The sequence below is a fragment of the Arachis stenosperma genome, chromosome 9 (genome assembly GCF_014773155.1).
Source record: "Arachis stenosperma cultivar V10309 chromosome 9, arast.V10309.gnm1.PFL2, whole genome shotgun sequence".
Classification (NCBI taxonomy): domain Eukaryota; kingdom Viridiplantae; phylum Streptophyta; class Magnoliopsida; order Fabales; family Fabaceae; genus Arachis; species Arachis stenosperma.
Window position 1 is genome coordinate 124,633,600 of NC_080385.1, and position 15,970 is coordinate 124,649,569.

Genomic DNA, 15,970 nt, shown 5'->3' on the forward strand with positions numbered 1-15,970 from the left:
TGAACTTGAAGTGGATTTTCTGCAGACATCCTGGGCTTTCCAGCAATGTATAATAGTCCATACTTTGCCCGAGATTTGATGGCCCAAACAGGCGTTCCAAGTCAGCTCAAGAATTTTGGCGTTAAATGCCGGAACTGGCACAGGAATGGGAGTTAAACGCCCAAACTGGCACAAAAGCTGGCGTTTAACTCCAAGAAAAGTCTCTACACATGAAAGCTTCAATGCTCAGCCCAAGCACACACCAAGTGGGCCCAGAAGTGGATTTTTATGTCATTTACTCACTTTGTAAACCCTAAGCTACTAGTTTTCTACAAATAGGACCTTTTGCTATTGTATTTTCATCTGGGTTCTTCTGGTTCCCTCTCTGGGGCCGAAGCCAATAATCACCATTATTACTTATGTATTTTCAACGGTGGAGTTTCTACACACCATAGATTAAGGTGTGGAGCTCTGCTGTACCTCGAGTATTAATGCAATTACTGTTGTTCTTCTATTAAATTCAGCTTATTCTTGTTCTAAGATATCACTTGTTCCTCAACTTGATGAATGTGATGATCCGTGACACTCATCATCATTCTCACCTACGAACTGTGCCTGACAACCACCTCCGTTCTACCTTAGATTGAGTGGATATCTCTTGGATTCCTTAATCAGAATCTTCGTGGTATAAACCTTGTCTGTGGTATTCTGAGTAGGATTCAGGGATTGAATGACTGTGACAAGCTTCAAACTCGCGATTGTGGGGCGTTAGTGACAGACGCAAAAGAATCACTGGATTCTATTCCGACATGATCGAGAACCGACAGCTGAATAGCCGTGCTGTGATAGAGCGCGTTGAACATTTTCACTGATAGAACGGGACTATAGCCATTGACAACGGTGATGCCCAACATACAGCTTGCCATGGAAATGAGTAAGAAGGATTGGATGAAGACAGTAGGAAAGCAGAGAGACGGAAGGGACAAAGCATCTCCATACGCTTATCTGAAATTATCACCAATGAATTACATAAGTATCTCTATCTTTATTTTATGTTTTATTTATCTTTTAATCATTAATCCTCCATAACCATTTGAATCCGCCTGACTGAGATTTACAAGATGACCATAGCTTGCTTCATACCAACAATCTCCGTGGGATCGACCCCTACTCGCGTAAGGTTTATTACTTGGACGACCCAGTACACTTGCTGGTTAGTTGTGCGAAGTTGTGATAAAGAGTTGAGATTGCAATTGAGCATACCATGTTGATGGTGCCTTTGATGATCATAATTTCGTGCACCAGTCAGCGACTCGGTCACGTGGGTCAAATTGTGCCAAAGGCACGCCTCCAGCCACGCTTTCACGTGGCTCTCTGTTCAATTTTGTTTTCTTCCCAACGCACATATGACGCAGATGCGTCGTTGATGCGGTCGCGTTGCGTGCGATTTTTTGTTTATGTAGTATGCAGAATGCAATGCTAATATGAATGTTATGCAAAATTCCAGGTTCAATAAAAAAACAAACAAAACAGACTAGAATTAAAACTGAAGAGGGACAATCATACCATGGTGGGTTGTCTCCCACCTAGCACTTTTAGTTAAAGTCCTTAAGTTGGACATTTGGTGAGCTCCTTGTCATGGCATCTTGTGCTTGAACTCGTCCTGAAACTACCACCAATACTTGGACTTCCAATAAGCTCTATCAATACCAAGTATATTTCTCAAGCTTTGATAGAGTTCTTCACAAGATTTGAGCTCCCAAATTTGATCCTCGTATATTCCTGGATCCCAAATCTTGTTTCTACACCCGTCTTCAAGTTGATTATCATGATTCCTTCTGGGTGGTTCTGCTTTAGAATTCTCACGTAAGCACCCAAACATCTTTCTAGACCCATTCAATCGAGTTCGACACCAACTTTTGCATTTAAACTGTGAGCTTTCAACCATAATGAACCTAGGATTGTATTGCCCACCACTAACCATCTTCCTCTTACTCTTAATTCCACAAAGAGCTCTAAGTTGACCATCCGTCTCCAGTAGCCCATATTCAAGTGGGAAGGTAAAGGTCAAGGATAAGAGTTTTACCCACTTGAATGTTGTGTTGGACGGTAATGGCCTTGGGAGAGGTGTCTCTAATGAACTTGCAAGCTCCACTCCCTTGTGCTCTTCTTTGACAACTTCCACATCTTTACGAGCTTCTTCAATATCAACCTCTTCCTCTTGGTAGCTTTCTTCCAATTCAATCTCTTCTTCATTGCTCACCAAGGGCATGGAAGGTTGTGCCTCTTGATGAGCGGATAATTTGTATACTTTTTGGCATTGTTTTTAGTATGTTTTTGATATCTTTTAGTTAGATTTTAGTATATTTTTATTAGTTTTTATTTAAAATTCACTTTTCTGGACTTTACTATGAGTTTGTGTGTTTTTCTGTAATTTCAGGTATTTTCTGGCTGAAATTGAGGGACTTGAGCAAAAATCTGATTCAGAGACCAAAAAGGACTGCAGATGCTGTTGGATTCTGACCTCCCTGCACTCGAAGTGGATTTTCTGGAGCTACAGAAGCCCAATTGGCGCGCTCTCAACGGCGTTGGAAAGTAGACATCCAGGGCTTTCCAGCAATATATAATAGTCCATACTTTATCCAAGATTTGATGGCCCAAACCCGCGAAGCAATCCGGCCTCAGAAATTCCAGCGTTAAACGCCGGAACAGGATTAAAAGTTGGAGTTAAACGCCCAAACTGGCATGGGAGCTGGCGTTTAACTCCAGAAAACGTCTCTACACGAATTTCCTTGATTGCTCAGCCCAAGCACACACCAAGTGGGCCCGGAAGTGGATTTTTATGTCATTTACTCATCTATGTAATAGTTTTCTATAAGTAGGACCTTTTACTATTGAGTCAGAGAGTCGAGAGACGACATCTGAGTAGCTATCTTTGTTTTATGCTATCTTAGACCTTTGGGAGGCTGGCCATTCGGCCATGCCTAACCTTTGTTCTTATGTATTTTCAACGGTGGAGTTTCTACACACCATAGATTAAGGGTGTGGAGCTCTGCTGTACCTCGAGTATTAATGCAATTACTATTGTTCTTCCATTCAACTCCGCTTGTTCTTTATCTAAGATATCACTTGTTCTTCAACCTATGAACAAGATGACTGACAACCATTCTTGTTCTACAAGCATTCAAGGCTTTAGTGAATATCTCTTGGATTTCTGATTGCATGACGCATGGTTGATCGCCTGACAACCGAGTGCTCGTCTGACAAACGAGCCAGCCATTCCATGAGATCAGAGTCTTCGTGGTATAGGCAAGAACTGATGGCGGCATTCAAGAGAATCCGGAAGGTCTAACCTTGTCTGTGGTGTTCTGAGTAGGATTCAATGACTGAATGACTGTGACGTGCTTCAAACCTGTAACCTACTGGGCGTTAGTGACAGACGCAAAAGAGTGATTCTATTCCGGTAGGGGAGGGAACCAAACCGGTGATTGGCGGCACTGTGACAGAGTGCTCTGCATTAGCTTTCACTGCGCGGATGGGAGGTAGCTGCTGACAACAGTGAGACCCTACACAAGTTTGCCATGGAAAGGAGTAAGAAGGATTGGATGAAGACTGTAGGAAAGCAGAGAGACGGAAGGGAAGGCATCTTCATACACTTGTCTGAAGCTCATACACCAATGATATACATAAGTATCTCTATCTTTACCTTTTCTGTTATTTTCGTTATCATCATCATATACATTTGAGTCTGCCTGACTAAGATTTACAAGATGACCATAGCTTGCTTCAATACTAACAATCTCCGTGGGATCGACCCTTACTCACGTAAGGTTTTATTACTTGGACGACCCAGTACACTTGCTGGTTAGTTGTGCGAAGTTGTGTAATGCCATGGTATTAGGCGCACCAAGTTCTTGGAGCCATTACCGGGGATTATTTGAGTTGTGAAAAAGTATTGTTCACAATTTCGCGCACCAAGTTTTTGGCGCCGTTGCCGGGATTGTTCATGTTTTGAGCAAGCTTGTGGTAACATCAGATGCCAAGATCCGGCAACAACATCAAGTTCTTGGTGTTATTGCCCGGGATTGTTTAGGCTGGACAACTGACGGTTCATCTTGTTACTTAGATTAGGTATTTTTTTTCGAAATTCTTGAAGGTGAATTCTAGAGTTTCATGATGATTTGTTGAAATCTGGCTGGCTGAGAAGCCATGTCTAATCTGATTGGACCGAGGTTTCAATTTATCACCACAAGAGCTTGTTGATTTCGTATCAATCTTGCTCTTGGAGCAGTGATTTGCTAAGATTTGGCTGACCTTTGGTCATGTCTAGTGTTTTGGACCGAAGCTTTCCTTGGAAGCTTGGCTGGCTGTGAAGCCATGTCTAATTCCTGGACCGGAGTCTTAGACTAGCATTGCACTGATTCCTGGAATTCTCATTAAGAATTTTGATGCCTTTTTTCCACTTAATTTTCGAAAAACACAAAAAAAATTTTATAAAACCATAAAAAGACCAAAAAGATTTTATGTTTCTTGTTTGAGTCTAGAGTCTCATCTTAAGTTTAGTGTCAAATGCATGTTTTTGTTATAATTTTCGAATTCATGCATATATTTCTTGTTTTGATCTTTGAATTCTATTGACTTGAAGTATTTTGTGTGTCTCATATGCATTCTCATATTGTTAGTGTCAGTAGTGCACAAACTGCTAAGTTTGGTGTCTTGCATGCATTGTTATTTGATTCTTGTTGCATTTTGATTAATAGAAAAATCCAAAAAATATTTTTAATTTGAGTCTTTTCAAGTCAATGATACAAGGAATTGAAGATTCAGAACCAACTGCAGAGGAATTATACAGAAAAAGCTGAGCATTCAAAAATGCCCAGTGAAGAAGGCAGACTGGCGTTTAAACGCCAGCCAGGGCACCTGGTTGGGCGTTTAACGCCCAAAAGGGGTGCATTTTGGGCGTTAAACGCCAGAATGTATACCATTCTGGGCGTTTAACGCCAGGATGGTGCCAGGGGGAAGATTTTGTTTTCAAAATCAATTTTTCTTAGTTTTTCAAATCAAATCTTTTTCAAATCAAATCTTTTCAATCAAATGTTTTCAAATTCAATTTCTTTCCTTTTAAAAAGATACTTACCAACAATTAATGATTTGATTGAACATCACAAGATTGTTGCCTTTTCTGTTGAGAGAGGTTTAAATGTTTCAATCATATCTTTTCTTGTTAGGCAAGTCATCAATTTTCAAAATCATATCTTTTCAAATTGTTTTCAAATCATATCTTTTAAAAATGTTTTCAAATCATATCTTCTCAATCACATCTTTTTAAACCCATAACTTTTCAATTAAATCTTTTTAACCACATCTTTTTCAAAATAGTTCTCAATCAAATCTTTTTAATTTCTAATTTCAAAATCTTTTTCAAAAATCACTTTATCTCTTTTCCACTTTGATTTTCGAAAATCAATTAACATTTTTCAAAATGTTTTCAAATTTTTTTAATTGAATTTTCGAAAATTCTCTTCCCTCCTTCCCACATCCTTCTATTTATGGAGTACTACTCCTTCTAAATGCACAATTCGAATTTTATCTATTAAAATTTGAATTCTCCTTCTCCTTCTTCTTACTATTCTCTTTTCCTCTGACATTTCAAGGAATCTCTATACTGTGACATAGAGGATTCCACATTCTCTTCTTCTTTTTCTATTTCTTATGAGCAGAAGCAGAGACAAAGGCATTCTTGTTGAAGCTGATCCTGAACCTGAAAGGACCTTGAAGAGAAAGCTAAGAGAAGCCAAAGCACAACTCTCTTTAGAGGGCTTGACCGAATTCTTCAAGGGAGAAGACATGGCAGCCGAAAACAACAACAATGCCAACAATGCAAGGAAGGTGCTTGGTGACTTTACTGCACCTACTCCTGATTTCTATGGGAGAAGCATCTCTATCCCTGCCATTGGAGCAAACAACTTTGAGCTAAAGCCTCAATTAGTTTCTCTAATGCAACAGAATTGCAAGTTCCATGGACTTCCAATGGAAGATCCTCATCAGTTTTAGCTGAGTTCTTGCAAATCTGTGACACAGTCAAGACTAATGGGGTTAACCCTGAGGTCTATAGGCTGATGCTATTCCCTTTTGCTGTAAGAGACAGGGCTAGAATATGGTTGGATTCTCAACCTAAAGAAAGCCTGGACTCTTGGGAAAAGCTAGTCAATGCCTTCTTGGCAAAATTCTTTCCACCACAAAGATGGAGTAAGCTTAGAGTGGAAGTCCAAACCTTTAGACAAAAGGATGGAGAATCCCTCTATGAAGCTTGGGAAAGATACAAACAATTAATCAGGAGATGTCCTTCAGACATGCTTTCTGAATGGAGCATCATAGGTATTTTCTATGATGGTCTCTCTGAACTATCCAAGATGTCTTTGGATAGCTCTGCAGGAGGATCTCTTCATTTGAAGAAGACGCCTGCAGAAGCTCAAGAACTGATTGAAATGGTTGCAAATAACCAATTCATGTACACTTCTGAGAGGAATCTGTGAACAATGGGACTGGTCAGAAGAAAGGAGTTCTTGAGATTGATGCTCTGAATGCCATATTGGCTCAGAACAAAATATTGACTCAACAAGTCAATTTGATTTCTCAAAGTCTGTCTGGAATGCAAAATGCACCAAACAGTACTAAGGATGCTTCATCTGAGGAAGAAGCCTATGATCCTGAGAACCCTTCCATGGAAGAGGTGAATTACCTAGGAGAACCCTATGGTAATACCTATAATTCTTCATGGAGAAATCACCCAAACCTCTCATGGAAGAATCAAGAGAGACCTCAACAAGGTTTCAATAATAATGGTGGAAGAAACAGGCTTAGCAATAGCAAGCCTTTTCCATCATCTTCTCAGCAACAGACAGAGAGTTCTAAGCAGAATAATTCTGACTTAGCAACCATGGTCTCTGATCTAATAAAGACCACTCAAAGTTTCATGAATGAAACAAGATCCTCCATTAGAAACTTGGAAGGACAAGTGGGTCAGCTGAGCAAGAAAATTACTGAACTTCCTCCAAGCACTCTCCCAAGTAACACTGAAGAAAATCCAAAAGAGAGTGCAAAGCCATCAATATGGCCGAATTCTGGGAGGAAGAAGAGGCAGTGAACGCCACTAAGGAAGACTCAATGGGCGTGCACTGGCCTCCAGTAAGTTCCCCAATGAGGAACCTTGGGAATCTGAGGCTCAAACTGAGACCATAGAGATTCCCTTGGACTTACTACTGCCTTTCATGAGCTCTGATGAGTATTCTTCCTCTGAAGAGGATGAGTATGTCACTGAAGAGCAAGTTGCTAAATACCTTGGAGCAATCATGGAGCTAAATGACAAGTTATTTGGAAATGAGACTTGGGAAGATGAACCTCCCTTGCTCACCAAAGAACTGGATAACTTGTCTAGGCAGAAACTGCCTCAAAGAGGCAGGATCCTGGGAAGTTTTCTATACCTTGTACCATAGGCACCATGACCTTCAAGAAGGCCTTGTGTGACTCAGGGTCAAGTGTAAACCTCATGCCCCTCTCTGTAATGGAGAAATTAGGGATCTTTGAGGTGCAAGCTGCAAAAATCTCACTAGAGATGGCAGACAACTCAAGAAACAAGCCTATGGACTTGTAGAGGATGTTCTGGTTAAGGTTGAAGACCATTACATCCCTACTGATTTCATAATCCTAGAGACTGGGAAGTGCATGGATGAATCCATCATCCTTGGCAGACCATTCCTAGCCACAGCAAAGGCTGTGATTGATGTTGATGGAGGAGAGTTGATCATTCAAGTGAATGAAGAATCCATGGTGTTTAAGGCCCAAGGATATCCCTCTATCATCATGGAGAAGAAGCATGAAGAGCTTCTCTCAAAACAGAGCCAAACAGAGCCCCCACAGTCAAACTCTAAGTTTGGTGTTGGGAGGCCACAATCAAACTCTAAGTTTGGTGTTGAAACCCACATTCAAACTCTAAGTTTGGTGTTGGGAGGTTTCAACAAGGTTCTGAGCATTCTGAGGCTCCATGAGAGACCTCTGTCAAGCTAGTGACAGTAAAGAAGCGCTTGTTGGGAGGCAACCCAATGATTTATAATTAATTATTTTCTTTTGTATTTATCTTTTTTGTAGGTTGATGATCATAAGAAGTCATAAAAATAATGAAAAAAGCAAAAAACAGAATGAAAAACAGGAAGAAAAACAGCACACCCTGGAGGAAGAAGCTGCTGGCGTTCAAACGCCAGTCAGCCTAGCAGATGGGCGTTTAACGCCCAGTCTGGCACCTTTCTAGGCGTTTAACGCCAGAAAGGGGCACCAAACTGGCGTTAAACGCCAGTAAAGGTATAAAACCTGGCGTTAAACGCCAGGAATGGGCACCAGCCCGGCGTTTAACGCCAGAATTGGCCCAAACGTGGATTTTGGTGCCAATTGGTGCAGGGATGCCTTTTCCTGACACTACAGGATCTGTGGACCCCACAGGACCCTACTACAGGATCTGTGGACCCCACAGGACCCTACCATCACTCTCTCTCTTCTTCCCCATCACCAATCACCTCAACACCTATCAAATCCCATCTTTCTCTTCACCACATCCATCCTTCATAAAACCCACCAACCTCACACTTCAAATTCAAACCACTTTCCCTCCCAAAACCCACCCTCAAATGACCGAACTTTCATCCCCCTCTCTCCTATATAAACCCTCTTTACACCCTTCATTTCCACACAACCTAAACACCACTTTTTCCCCTTTGGCCGAATACACCTCCATCTCCCTCTTCCTCATTTCTTCTTCTTCTACTCCCTTTCTTCTTTTGCTCGAGGACGAGCAAACATTTTAAGTTTGGTGTGGTAAAAGCGTTGCTTTTTCGTTTTTCCATAACCATTATGGCATCCAAGGCCGGAGAAACCTCTAAAAAGAGGAAAGGGAAGGCAAAGGCTTCCACCTCCGAGTCATGGGAGATGGATAGATTCCTCTCAAAGGTGCATCAAGACCACTTCTATGAAGTTGTGGCCTTGAAGAAGGTGATCCCCGAAGTCCCTTTTCACTCAAAAAGGGTGAATATCCGGAGATCCGCCATGAGATCCGAAGAAGAGGTTGGGAAGTACTTACCAACCCCATTCAACAAGTCGGAATCTTGATGGTTCAGAGTTCTATGCCAATGCATGGATCACCAAGAACCATGACCAAAGTGTGAACCCGAATCCAAAGAATTATCTTACTATGGTTCGGGGGAAATACTTGGATTTCAGTCCGGAGAGTGTGAGGATGGCGTTCAACTTGCCCATGATGCAAGGAGATGAGCATCCTTACACTAGAAGGGTCAACTTTGATCAAAGGTTGGACCAAGTCCTCACAGTCATATGTGAAGAGGGCGCACAATGGAGGCAAGACTCAAGAGGAAAGCCGGTTCAATTAAGAAGGCATGACCTCAAGCCCGTAGCTAGAGGATGGTTAGAGTTCATACAACGCTCAATCATTCCCACTAGCAACCGGTCCGAAGTGACCATAGACCGGGCCATCATGATCCATAGTATCATGATTGGAGAAGAAATAGAGGTTCATGAGGTTATAGCTCAAGAACTCTATAAAGTGGCGGACAAGACCTCCACTGTGGCAAGGTTAGCCTTTCCTCATCTCATTTGTCACCTCTGTATTCAGTTGGAGTTGACATAGAGGGAGACACCCCCATTGATGAGGACAAGCCCATCACTAAACAAAGGATGGAGTACACAAGGGAGCCCTCATCATGAGATGAGCCTGATGCACTTTCCTCCACACCACTATTGGGAGCAACTGAACACCTCCCTAGGAGAATTGAGTTCCAACATGGGACAACTAAGGGTGGAGCATCAAGAGCACTCCATTATCCTTCATGAGATTAGAGAAGATCAAAGAATCATGAGGGAGGAACAACAAAGACAAGGAAGAGACATTGAGGAGCTCAAGCACTCCATAGGACCTTCAAAAGCAAGGAAGAGCCGCCATCACTAAGGTGGACCCATTCCTTGATTTCCTTGTTCTTTATCTCTGTTTTTCGAATTCTATGCTTTATGCTATCCATGCTTGTGTCTTATGATCATTAGTGTCTTAGTGTCTATGCCTTAAAGTTATGAATGTCCTATGAATCCATCACCTTTCTTGAATAAAAATGTGCTTAATTGAAAAAGGAAGAATTGCATGAATTTTGAATTTTATAATAGTTTAATTATGATGATGTGGTGGCAATATTTTGTTCTTTGAATGTATGCTTAAACAGTGCATATGTATCTTGAATTTGTGGTTCATGAATGTTGGCTCTTGAAAGAATGATGAAAAAGGAGACATGTTATTGAGGATCTGAAAAATCAATAAAATGATTCTTGAAGCAAGAAGAAGCTATTCAAAAAAAAAAAAAAAAAAATCGAAAAAAAAAAAATTCGAAAAAAAAATCGAAAAAAAAAAAAAAAGAAAGAAAAAGAAAGAAAAAGAATAAGAGTTGTGATCCAAGGTAAATAAGAGTGTGCTTAAGAACCCTGGACACCTCTAATTGGGGACTTTAGCAAAGCTGAGTCACAATCTGAAAAGGTTCACCCAATTATGTGTCTGTGGCATGTATGTATCCGGTGGTAATACTGGAAGACAGAGTGCTTTGGGCCACAGCCAAGACTCAATAAATAGCTATGTTCAAGAATCATCATACTTCACTAGGAGAATCATTAACACTATCTGGACTCTGAGTTCCTAAAGAAGCCAACCATTCTGGATTTCAAAGGAGAGATTGAGATGCCAAAACTGTTCAGAAGCAAAAGTTAAAAGCCCCGCTCATCTAATTAATACTGATCTTCACAGATGTTTTTGGAATTCATTGCATATTCTCTTTTTTATCTTATTTGATTTTCAGTTGCTTGAGGACAAGCAACAATTTAAGTTTGGTGTTGTGATGAGCGGATAATTTGTATTTTTGGCATTGTTTTTAGTATGTTTTTGATATCTTTTAGTTAGATTTTAGTATATTTTTATTAGTTTTTATTTAAAATTCACTTTTCTGGACTTTACTATGAGTTTGTGTGTTTTTCTGTAATTTCAGGTATTTTCTGGCTGAAATTGAGGGACTTGAGCAAAAATCTGATTCAGAGACCAAAAAGGACTGCAGATGCTGTTGGATTCTGACCTCCCTGCACTCGAAGTGGATTTTCTGGAGCTACAGAAGCCCAATTGGCGCGCTCTCAACGGCGTTGGAAAGTAGACATCCAGGGCTTTCCAGCAATATATAATAGTCCATACTTTATCCAGATTTGATGGCCCAAACCCGCGAAGCAATCCGGCCTCAGAAATTCCAGCGTTAAACGCCGGAACAGATTAAAAGTTGGAGTTAAACGCCCAAACTGGCATGGGAGCTGGCGTTTTAACTCCAGAAAACGTCTCTACACGAATTTCCTTGATTGCTCAGCCCACACACACCAAGTGGGCCCGGAAGTGGATTTTTATGTCATTTACTCATCTATGTAATAGTTTTCTATAAGTAGGACCTTTTACTATTGAGTCAGAGTCGAGAGACGACATCTGAGTAGCTATCTTGTTTTATGCTATCTTAGACCTTTGGGAGGCTGGCCATTCGGCCATGCCTAACCTTTGTTCTTATGTATTTTCAACGGTGGAGTTTCTACACACCATAGATTAAGGGTGTGGAGCTCTGCTGTACCTCGAGTATTAATGCAATTACTATTGTTCTTCCATTCACTCCGCTTGTTCTTTATCTAAGATATCACTTGTTCTTCAACCTATGAACAGATGACTGACAACCATTCTTGTTCTACAAGCATTCAAGGCTTTAGTGAATATCTCTTGGATTTCTGATTGCATGACGCATGGTTGATCGCCTGACCCGAGTGCTCGTCTGACAAACGAGCCAGCCATTCCATGAGATCAGAGTCTTCGTGGTATAGGCAAGAACTGATGGCGGCATTCAAGAGAATCCGGAAGGTCTAACCTTGTCTGTGGTGTTCTGAGTAGGATTCAATGACTGAATGACTGTGACGTGCTTCAAACCTGTAACCTACTGGGCGTTAGTGACAGACGCAAAAGAGTGATTCTATTCCGGTAGGGGAGGGAACCAAACCGGTGATTGGCGGCACTGTGACAGAGTGCTCTGCATTAGCTTTCACTGCGCGGATGGGAGGTAGCTGCTGACAACAGTGAGACCCTACATAAGTTTGCCATGGAAAGGAGTAAGAAGGATTGGATGAAGACTGTAGGAAAGCAGAGAGACGGAAGGGAAGGCATCTTCATACACTTGTCTGAAGCTCATACACCAATGATATACATAAGTATCTCTATCTTTACCTTTTCTGTTATTTTCGTTTATCATCATCATATACATTTGAGTCTGCCTGACTAAGATTTACAAGATGACCATAGCTTGCTTCAATACTAACAATCTCCGTGGGATCGACCCTTACTCACGTAAGGTTTTATTACTTGGACGACCCAGTACACTTGCTGGTTAGTTGTGCGAAGTTGTGTAATGCCATGGTATTAGGCGCACCAAGTTCTTGGAGCCATTACCGGGGATTATTTGAGTTGTGAAAAAGTATTGTTCACAATTTCGCGCACCACCTCTTCTTCTTGAATCTCCATCTCTTGATCAACCTCTTCCAAGCCTTCAACTGTGATATGCCTTGGAGGTTGTACACCCTCCTCAACATCAATTTCAAATGTCTCAGAAGGAGGCTCTATGACTTGACTTTCCCATGTAGGTTCAGCATCTCCTAAGTCTTCAACCACTTCTTCCTCTTTAATAATTACTGCTTTGTCCAGTAGTTTTAATATAAAATTGTACTCATCCTTGATGATTTTCTTTCCATGACAACTCCTTTCAACTATTCTTTCATCTTCTAGGGTCTCTCCTATCTCCACATTTTGGGCCTCCTCTTGCTCGAAGATAGAATCAGACTCCTCCTTGATGTCTTACTTCACTAATGCTTCAACTACTCCTTCAACTTCAAGGGTCTCTACTGCCTTCATCTTTAGGGCCTCCTCTAGCTCCTTATGAAGTATGAATTTACGAAGATGATCCATACTCTCTTGTTCTATGTCAATAAAATAACTGGGATAATCTTGCTTTTGGATTGATGGATGTGGGTGCTCTTCCATAGAGGGTGATGATGGGATGGGTGGATCATTCTGTGGTTGAAAAGGAAGTGCACTAGAGCTTGAGGGTTGAATATTGGAGGTGGAGGGTTGGTCCATGCGGGATATAAGATTTTGGAGTGTAGAGGTGAGACTAATGAGAGAAGTAAGTGTGTTCTCCATGGAGGTTTGGGGTGGATAAGAGGGTGGTTCTTCTTGATAAAGATATGGAGATGGTGAATATTGAGGTGGTAGTTCTGGGTATGGTTCATATGGTGGTTGGTATGGTGGATAAGGATTAGGGTCATATGGAAGTGAATGGTGGAAAGGGGCTTGTGAGTGTGGTCATCCAAGGTTATATTAAGGAGGGGGTTCATAGGCATATGGTGGTGGTTGTTGATAATCAAAACAGTGCTCACCATAGCCATTGTCTTGATATGCATCACAGAATGGTTGTTGATAGTCCATCGGAGGTGGTTGTTGCCATAAGGGTTGATTAAATCCTTGTGGTTCCTCCCATCTTTGATTGTTCCAACCTTGATGCATGTTCTCACTGTAATCTCCTCTTCCTGTAACATAATTGTAACCAGGCTCATAGCCAAAGAGGTGAGAGTTCATAGTAGTAGGAGAAAAAAAAAACAAAAACTAACAAAAAGAAAATATTTTGAAAAAGATATGATTTTTGAAAAAGGATAAGATAAGATTTTGAAAAAGATAAGATAAGATTTTGAAAAAGATATGATTTTTTAAAAAGGATAAGATAAGATTTTGAAAAAGATATATTTTTTGAAAAAAGATTTGAATTTTGAAAAATAAGATAAGATAAGATAAAATTTTAAAATAAAAATCTGAAACTTTTTTTGAAAAAATATTTACAATAACCAATAATAAGGCACACGTTTGCAATTCCCCGGCAACGGCGCCAATTTGACGATCGGATTTCCTGCTCGTAAAGAAATTCACAAATATAATCGCGTTGTAAGTATAGCTTCTAAACCAATAGAAAATCCTTTCGTACAAACGTTTGGTTGTCACAAGTAACAAAACCTAATGAAATTTATAACCGAAGTATTCAAACCTCGGGTCGTCTTCTCAAGGAATTGCAGGGAAGTATGATTTATTATTGGTTATGAAAAATAGTATTTTTGGGTTTTGAAAGGTTTGAATAAGAGAAATAGATTGCAGGGAATTAAATCAATTAGCAAAGAAAAACTCTTTGCAAAGTATGAAAATTAGAAGTCCTATCCTAGTTATCCTTATCAATGGTGATGAGAATTATATTTTTGCTCCCACTAAGCCAACCTCTAACTATAAAGGTAAGTCAAGTGGATAAATCAATTTAACACCTAAAGTCCTTGTCAACTCCTAAGGAAAGAGTAGAGTTATAGGAATCTAAATCAATCAGCAAAGATGACAATTATCAATCACGATGAGTTTGATAACTCAAGAGTCACTAATTAATCAACTAGAACCAAGAATATAAGAAACTAAATAAAAGTCATATGTCTGAAATACTTCAAATATTAATAAAAGAAATCAAATCCAACATGGAAAAGTTCATAAGTCAAATTGGGAAAATAAAAGGAACATTGAACCTGTGATGAAGAGAAGTAGTCTGAACATAATAGAAATCCTAAATCCTAATTCTAATTCCTAAGAGAGAGGAGAGAGCCTCTTTCTCTAAAAACTACATCTAAACCTAAAATTATTAATTTGAATGTTTGTGTATGAATTGATATATTGAGTCTCTGCATATTCTCTGTCTTTAATCTGTGTTTCTGGGCCGAAATCTGGGTCAAAACGCGGCCCAAAATCGTCTTGAGCGTATTTTGTAATTTCTGGAGATCGCGCATGTCACGCGTACGTGTCGGTCACGCGTACGCGTCATTCAGCGATTTTCTCTCCACGCATGCGCGTCAAGCACGCGCTCGCGTCGTTTGCGCGAACTCCAATCCACGCGTACGCGTCTAGCACGTGAGCGCGTGACTACGATTTCCGCTATTGCGCGCGATTGCGTGAGCCATGCGTCCGCGTCGCTTCTCGCTGGTCATCTCCTTAATTTCTTGTGTTCCTTCCATTTTTGCAAGCTTCCTCACAATTCTCTAAGCCATTTCTGCCCTATGAAGCCTGAAACACTTAACACACAGATCACGGCATCGAATGATATAAAGGATAATAAAAATATACAATTAAAAGATCTTTAGGAAGCAAGTTTTCAATCATAGAATAAATTTGGGAAGGAATTGTAATATCATGCAATTCATATGAATAAATGGGTGAAAAGCTGATGAAAACCACTCATTTAGCAAAATATAAACCATAAAATAGTGGTTTATCAACCTCCCAACACTTAAACATTAGCATGTCCTCATGCTTAGCTTAAGGAGATAAAATAAATGAGTAGGAAAAAGCAAGACTCATGCAATGCAACCTATGAATGTGAATGCAACTTACATCCTAAAATGATTCTACCTACTTGGTGAAAAAGTAAATAAATCTTTCAAGAATAAATATGAACTGGATTTCACTAATTCAAATCACCGAATAAAGTACAAGTAAACTTGCAAAAGAAAATAGCTCATGAAAGCTTGGAACAAGGAATCGAGCATCGAACCCTCATTGGAAGTGTATACACTCTAATCGCTCAGGTGTTTAAGGTTCGATTCTCTCAATTCTCTACTAACCTTGCTTTCTAAGACTTGCTCTTCATCTAACAATCAACAAAAATTCAACGCACAGACACACATATCAAGAGGTCTTTTGAGGGTTGTAATGGGTTCAAGGTCAAGGTAGGATTGTATTTGGTCAAGTAGACTAAAATCTGAATCCTTAATTAACTTAAACTTTTCTCACCTAAATTAA

At 40.2% G+C, this 15,970-nt stretch overlaps 1 non-coding gene across 1 annotated transcript; it reads right to left on the reverse strand.

The window, feature by feature from the left end:
• Positions 1–6,230: 6,230 nt before the first annotated feature.
• On the reverse strand, positions 6,231–6,338 carry LOC130953554 (small nucleolar RNA R71). Its single transcript, XR_009075723.1, has one exon. It is a non-coding gene; the product is annotated as a small nucleolar RNA R71 (small nucleolar RNA).
• Between the last annotated feature and the right edge of the window lie 9,632 nt (positions 6,339–15,970).